Below are 8798 nucleotides of genomic sequence, written 5' to 3'. Positions count from 1 at the left end.
GGCGGATCACTTAAGGTCAGGAATTTGAGACCAGCCTGGCCAACACGGCGAAACCCCATCTCTACCAAAATATACAAAAATTAGCCAGGTGTGGTGGTGAGTGCCTGTATTCCCAGCGACTCAGGAGACTGAAGCAGGAGAATCACTTCCCAGGAAGTGGAGGCTGCAGTGAGCTGAGATTGCACCACTGTACTCCAGCCTGGGTGACAGAGAAAGAATGTCTCAAAAAAAAAAAAAAAAAAAAAAAAAAAATCACATATTGATAAAAGTTTGGAACACTTGGATGAAAGTAAATATTCTCATGATTTTCAGAGGCTAAAAATACAGATGTCCAAAAAACGAAATAAGAATTAGAAAAGGCTTTGAACTTCTTAACAGCAGCACTGGAAGGTAGAGCAATGGAGAAAATACCTTCAACATTTTAATAGAAAATGACTTTTTTCCTCAAATTCAAGAATTGGCCAAAATATTATTTGAAGGGGAAAGTAGAAAAAAAGACATTTCAGCCACTCAAGTCCTCAGAACAATTTCCAGAAACCTACTAAAGATGTGTTCTTGCAAAATAGAGCAAGCCAGGATAAAAGAAAATGTAAGCCAGGTGCAGTGGGTGCACACCTATAACCCCAGCTACTTAGGAGGCTGAGGTAGAAGGATTGCACAAGCCCAGGAGTTCCAGACCAGCCTGGTCAACACAACGAGACTCTGTCTCATACAAAAAAAGAAAGAAAAGGCTGGGCACGGTGGCTCACGCCTCTAATGTCAGCACTTTGGGAGGCTAAAGCAGGCAGATCACGAGGTCAGGAGTTCGAGACAAGCCTGGCCAACGTGATGAAACCCCCTCTCTACTAAAAGCACAAAATTAGCTGGGCATGGTAGCGCATGCCTGTAATCCCAGCTACTCAGGGAGGCTGAGGCAGGACAATCGCTTTAACCTGGGAGGCAGAGGTTTTCAGTGATCTGAGATCAGGCCACTGCACTCCAGCCTGGATGAGAGAGTGAGACTCCATCTCAAAAAAAAAAAAAGGAGAGAAAGAAGAAAGAAAGAGAGAGAGAGAGAGAGAGAGAGAGAGAAGAAAGAAAGAAAAAGAAAGAAAGAAAGAAAGAAAGAGAAAGAAAGAAAGAAAGAAAGAAGGAAAGAAAGAAAGAAAGAAAGAAAGAAAGAAAGAAAGAAAGAAAGAAAGAAAGAAAGAAAGAAAGAAAGAAAGAAAGGAAAGAAAGAAGAAAGAGAGGGGAAAGAAAGAAAGGAAAGAAAGGAAAGAAAGAAAGAAAGAAAGAAAGAAAGAAAGAAAGAAAGAAAGAAAGAAGAAAGACAAGAAGAGAAAGAGAAAGAAAGGAAAGAAGAAAGAAAGGACAGAGAAAGAAAGAAAGAGAAGAAGAAAGAAAGAAAGAAAGAAAAGAAAGAAGAAAGAAGAAAGAAAGAAAGAAAGGAAAGAAAGAAGAAGAAGGAAGGAAGGAAGGAAGGGAAGGAAGGAAGGAAGAAGGAAGGAAGGAAGGAAGGAAGGAAGGAAGGAAGGAAGGAAGAAAGGAAGGAAAGGAAGGAAGAAGAAAAAGGAAAGAAAGGAAGAAGAGGAAGAAAGAAAGAATATAGGTGTGTGTGTGTGTGTGTGTGTGTGTGGTGTGTGTGTATTATACAAGCAAGTGACTGTATCTCAAGGATATCCACTATGTAGGCCTAGAGGACCTAGAAATGCACCTGGGGTGTTGCTCAAAAATGACTCACCGTAAAAAATAATAGGGTAAGTGAAGCGATGGATAATTAATTAGCTTGATTTACTCATTCTGCATTGTATTCATGTATCAGAACATTGCATCGTATCTCATACATATATACAATTATAATTTATCAAGTAAAACCAATATTTATTTTTAAAAGTAGACCCCAAAAGTCCAGTAAACAGAGGAGTCCATTGTACTTCCAAATGCAGCATGTAAGACTCATCCAAAATCTAGGCTTGTCCTGGAAAGAGGTAGAGCCTCATCAGAAAATCTACATTCTCAGCATTCTCAAAAGTGCCAAACGTGGAAACAAAATTGAGATATAAGGTTTGTTTGTGTAAGCATATTTGACAACCAAAGGCTCCTAGAGTGCATCAATAGTATTAAAAGAAAATTGCTTGTTAAAAACAAGGGAATTGTGAAAGGAACATAATTATAAAATTAATTGACATACAACTGTATTTGGACCTTTTAACAAACAGAAAAAGGTCTAGAGGAACTCTACCAAGAGCTTTTTTTCTGATAAGCCAAACTATAAAGGTCATACTCAGACTGCGGTCTTTTCTTCTGTATTCTCCCGTTGTGGCGGTGGATTGTGGTTCCAGAAGTGACTACCAATGGTAACAGCAGTTTCAGTGAAGCAGTGGTTTAAAAGAGAACAATTCCATCTCTTCCTCACACTAAGCAAAATGCACCTGAGTAATGAACTATAAAAATCATTCCTGAAAATAGACTCTTTACCACATTTCTACAGCCTCTGCTGGAATATAAAAACCACTCATATTTCACCAACAGAAATATTTTTCTCAGGTTATGTTCCATAATACATATAGCATAATGAGTCTGTCAAATGTCAGTGTTCAAAAAACTACTTTTATTCATAAAATTTCTAGAAACTCTTCAAATAATAGTGTGTACAATCAACATACTGTTTCTTGATAGCCAATTATGCTGAAATTCCTTTTCAGCAAGTAAGGCAGGTTGCTTAAGCATGTGGATATCTTCTGACCTCAAGGGACACTGGAAAACTGACTCCACCCACAGCTGACTTTATCATGAACAATAAAGCAAGATTTTTTTAAAAACTTGCATCACTTTCCGTAAGTTGTATTTCTCAAGGAATTTGCCCATGTCTTCTAAATTGTCAAACCTATTAGCATAAAGTGGTACATGATACTGTCATTCTTCATTTAATCTTTGTAGCATTCTGGTTGTTGAGCCAGAATATTAAAGAAAAATGAATGAACCCATCTGTTAAGGTTAACATTTCTCTTACTTGATAAATATAATTTGCTGTCTTGGAGAATCAAGTTTCCCATAACATAAATATTCATCTATTTAAATAAAAATGGTGAACCTAAATTGAATACAAATTCAATAAATGAAGGGCTAGGAAAATATTAACCAGGAAAATGGTTAGAGAAGAAGCAACTGGAATAATAACATGAAGTAGGATTAATTATACATATTTTATTAACAGGTATTGAGAAAAGATATCATCTTACAAAAAGATGTAACAGTCTTGGAGAGTTATAAATTTAACAGTGTAGTTTCAAGCTATATAAAGAAAAGTGCATTTGAATTATAAGAAAAAAAAAAATAAGTCCAGATGTCAAAATCTACTATATTATATAAACAAAAAATCAGTGAGTGTATACAGAATTTAAATAACACTGTTGACCAGCCTGAACTAATAAATCCATAAAACAGTGAGCTTCCCAAAACAGAAAGTGATATTGTTTTCAAATACTCATGTGTCTTTCCCCCAAAATGCCACGTAGTATGTAACAAAAAATTTGAATAAATTCCAAATGGCAGAGTATATGCTATACCATTACAGATTGGTAGTGAAAAATTAGTTAAAATGAATCCACCAAGAAATTTTAAAATACATTTTCACTAACTCTTCAGTTTAAAAAATTCAACTAAAATTCAAATGTAAAGTTAAAATATAGTTAGTTAGAAACCACATATCAAAATTTGCAGGCCAGGTGTGGTGGCTCATGCCTATAATTCCAACACTTTGAGAGGCTGAGGCAGGAGCCTAGGAGTTCAAGACCAGCCTGAGCAACATGGTGAGATTCCGTCTCTACAAAAAATTTAAAAATTAGCCAGGCTTGGTGGCATGCACCTGCAGTTGTATCTACTCAGAACTGGCAGGAGGATCGCTTGAGCCCAGGAGTTTGAGGCTATAAAGAGAGATTGCACCACTGCACTCAAGCCTGGGTGACAGAGTGAGACCTGTCTAAAAAAACAAAACAAAACAAAACAAAAATTCTGCAGACAGAAGACAAAGGAGTAAGAAGAGAATGATAAGCACCATTTAGTGTATCTGAAAATAAAAAGAAGAAAAATATGTAAATTAAGAGTCTCACAAAAGACCCTATAAAAAGGAAAAATATAAAGAGACAACAGTAGAATACCTCTCCCACTCCAGCAGCACTCCAAAAAAACAAAAACAAAAACTATGAATATAATTAAACAAAAAAACTCTTTCTTTGAATAAAACAATAAATAACCTGGAGACTAATATGTGGCAAGTTAGAACAAGAGAGAAAAGGAAACACACACACATTCAGTAGGAACTATCCAGAGAACAAACTATAATAGAAAAATGGCAGTCTCTGCAATAAAGAGTGTTGGGAAAATGGATATCCATATGCAAAAGAATGAAATTGAACCCTCCTCTCACACCATCCACAAAAATCAACCCAAAATAGATTTATCACTTAAACATGAGACCAGATACTCTAAAATGACTGAAAGAAAAGATAGGGAGAAAACTACATGACATTGGCCTGGCCAATGATTTCTTGAAACTGACCCCAAAAGCTCAGGCAACAAAAGCAAAAACAGACAGATTGTATTACATCAAACACAAAAGCTTCTGCATAGCAAAGGAAACAACAGAGTGAAGAGACAACCTATGGACTGGGAGAAAATATCAGCGAGCCAAGCATCTGGTTAGGAATTAATATCTAAAATATAAAAGGAATCCAAACTACTCAATAGCAAGAAAACAAATAACCTGATTTCAAAAATGAGCAAAGGAACTGAATAGACAATTTTCAAAAGAAGACATGGCCAACAAATGGCCAACAGATATATGAAAAAATGCCCAACATCACTAATCCTCAGATTAAAACTACATGCAAATTTAAACCACAATGAGAGATCACCTACACTTGTCAGAACGGCTATTATCAAAAAGACAAAGATAACCAGGGTTGTGAGGATGTGGAGAAAAGGGAACCCTTGTATGCTTTTGGTAGGAATGTAGTAGAGCCATTATGGAAAACAGTATAGAAGTTCCCCAAAATATTAAAAATAAAAATATCATATGATCCAGCAATTCCACTTCTGGATCTATATCTGAAGGATTTCAAATCAGTATGTCAGATACCTGTGCTTTCATGATCAGTGCAGCACTATTCACAATAGCCAAGATTTGGAAGCAATTTAAGTGTTTATCAATGGAGGAATGGATAAAGAAAATGTGATATACATTAGCAATGGGATACTATTCAGTCTTTAAAAAGAAAATTCTATCATTTGCAAAAAAAAAATGATGAATCTGGACATTATATTAAATGAAATAAGTTAGGCACACAGACAAATATTGCATGTTCCCACTTACATGTGGAATCTAAAACAATCAAACTCATAGCAGCAGGGAGTAGAAAAGTAGTTAACAGAGGTAAGGGGAGGGATAAATGGGAAGATGCTGGTGAAAGGATACAAAGTTTCAGTTAGACAGGATAAATAAATTTTGTTAGATCTATTGCATAGCATAGTGACTATAGTTAACAATAATGTATTATATATTAATATATATCCTATCACTTTGCATACCATAATTATGTACAATGATAATTCATTGATTTAAAATAGTTTTTTCATTAAATTAAATTTAAAAATCACTTTTTTAAGTTGCACTAGCCATATTTCAAGTGCTTTCAATAGCCCTATGTGGTTAGCAACTACTGTGTTGGATAGTACACATGTAGAATATTCCCGTCATCATAGAAAGTTCTTCTGAATGCTAAGAAAAATCAAGCTCTATTTTAATAATCTGCAAGTTTAGCTGTGTTAACAATGAGTTGATGCTACTTCAGATGCTTTATCAATGTCTCACTTACACTAAACAGTTATTTGGAAAATCATAATATGGTCAGGAGCTTCAATTATCTTTGTCTATTGTGAAATATTTTGTAAGATCAGACACAAAACCTGAAAGTATTAGACGTGACGTCCTGACTAGACCACCAGAGAATGCACTAATTTGGACTTCTGCTCCTTTGAACAGTCTCACAAAAACCTATTCTTATAAAAACTACATTAGAAAACCTGGATTGTACTTCAGCCTTTGCACTAAAATATATATGGCCATGGGAATTCACTTAGTATCTCTCAAATTTAGTTTTCCTGTCTGTAAAATGAAAATGATAAAATGTACCCAATTTTCCTCAGAGATATTTTTAGTACCAAATAATTCAAGATATGTCAATATATAAGGCTTGACATTTGGTTAGCCTCTGTCCGAATTTAAGCAGACTCTCTGTTACAGGTGAGACTAAAGGAGGAAAATTTACTCCAGCGAATCACACCTGAATCTTTCCATGGATATGATGGAGACTTCACGGTAATAAGTCATGTCACTAGAAACACAAATGTATTTTTTTTTTATTTTTAACCGACATACTGTTTTTTTCTTCAACATACATATGCACAATTCTGTACATACATGTGTGAATTTTCTATTCCATCCAATTCAGTGATCATTTATTCTCAATATTTTGTTTAAAGCAGAGAATACCAGCAACCAAAAGAATTGGTGAATATGTTATTTAAGATCTCTACCCTCTTAAATCTTAGATATAAAGGTAAAGAAATAATCACTTTGATAAATTAATAAAATAAAAATTAAGAATACATTTAAAATATAAGAAATGTCTCTAACAGATAAAATACATAGTGTTGCTGAAAGGAAGAAACTCCTCCTTCTTGGAAATGTGAGGATGGTGAGACCGTGGGGGTAGGAGTATGTGTCCTTCATCTAAGGATCTCTATACCGGTCATCTAGTAGGTGCTCAATTTGCTAACTCTATGGAAGTGAGCTTTCAGAAAGAGGGTAGCATATGCTTTGAGGCCCAGAGCCATTTGTACAAACCCCGACTTTGCCACCCATTAACTGTGAACTCCTGGGCAAAGTCTCTAATTGTTCTGAATTGAATCTGTATGTGGTAGGCAATGACTCCTCCCTTGCAATTTTACAAACTGTAAAATGAGAATAACATGTACTCTGTAGGGTTGGTTTAAGCATAAAATCAGCTGATGTATAAAAAGTTTTTAGCCTGGTGCCTAGAAGATGCCAGGTAGCAGTATCTTGAATATACATATAATGGTGGCTGTATCTTGAAATTTGGAAAGGATTTTTAACCGTCAGAAATGAGGGTGGGACAGAGCTTATACATTTCAGAAAGAAGGAACAGACAAAATATTCTGAGAATATATCTGAATCACATCAAAATGTCCAGTTTGAAATAGAAATTGTGATAAGAGATAACACTGGAAAAGTAAACAGATGGCAGACTGTGGCCTCAACTTTAAATGTCATATTAAAGAGTTTCTATTTTAGGAAAGGTTTATGATCAGGGAAATGAGGAAATTACACACAGACTTTAGAGGCGTCCAGCAGTGGCATTTGAACATTCAATTTGAGTAATAATTTAAAATTTGGAAATCGTCCTTTACCTAGTAGAATTACAGATGCTTAAATCTTTTGTTTAATTATTCTATTTAAAGAGGAAACCCTTAGTCTAATTTTAAATCTTACTCTTCATCCTAAAAGTGGAGAGACCATATTAGGAAAAAAAAATGGTATTAGACTGTATTATAATAAAGTCAAGGCGCAGAGAAGTGAAACAGCACACTGAGCTCACAAGGTCAGTTAGTGGCATGGCCAGGACTAAACTCCACACTGAATTTTTCAGTGGATAATTTCAGGCTTGAACACCTCCACCTGAATGAGAAAAAGTTTAAAAATACATGAAATAGCTGTGGTTCACTCACCTGCAGCTTCCTATTTAAGATATCCTTGTAGTAATCATAGATATATAAATTCAAATCAAAATGCATTCTAAGACTGCAACGATTTCATCAGGCCCATGAGACAACCTTGGAGAATTGAAGTTGGCGAGTTCTGGTGAGAAAGGATTTATTGATAGAGTAGGAGGAAAATGCCAGGGCCCGGGCAGCCGAACCTCTGGTGCTTTCCAAAGTCAAGAGTCGCCGGGGACCACACCCAGCATCAAGGCCTTGAAAGGGCAGTCACCAAAGTAAGACATCCCGGTAGGATAAATTAAATGCTCCCTCATCACCACGTCGTAGTTTCATAATTCAAACATTACATTTGAAATAATTTGTCTCTAAAGTTCTTTTTTCTTGTCTTTCTCTTGTTCAATATTTTATAAAAATATATTTTATATTTTATAATCCTAAAATACAGATAAAACTTTAAATGTAAAAAGATTCTCTGAAAAAGTAAAAGTCCAGCCAACCACTTCAAACCTATGCCTAGATTTCACTTTAGTCTACTAATTTGGCTAGCAATTTGACTCTACTAATTGCTAATTATGAATTGCTTTTTGCACAACTATTGTTGTTAAATATTTAAAAGGTCATTTAAATAGTGAATAATAGTTAACACATATTAATAAGGTAAATTATATGCTGCACAAAATCCTCAAATTTGCTGATGTCTTAGAAAGATCCTTCAGAGACATGTAAATTCTACTGAATAGTTTGTATAGACTGATTTTGAGAAACTACATAGAGGTGAGGTATATGTGAGATATTCAATCCCATCAGTCTTTCCACCAATAAATATTATCAATTTCTACACCATTTTCAATTGAGTTTTCTAAAAAATCTTATTTTCATATGCATTTTAATCATTAAGGATAAGCATTTCTTTGCCTTTTAAAAATTCTTCCATGACTTTCATGTTGATGTTAATGTCTTTTCTATTCTTTGCCCAGATTTCCCATACAACATTTACTTTTGTAGCATTTGTCTAAATT

This window comes from Chlorocebus sabaeus, chromosome 1, assembly GCF_047675955.1.
Source record: "Chlorocebus sabaeus isolate Y175 chromosome 1, mChlSab1.0.hap1, whole genome shotgun sequence".
Lineage (NCBI taxonomy): Eukaryota > Metazoa > Chordata > Mammalia > Primates > Cercopithecidae > Chlorocebus > Chlorocebus sabaeus.
This window is presented reverse-complemented; position numbering follows the sequence as displayed.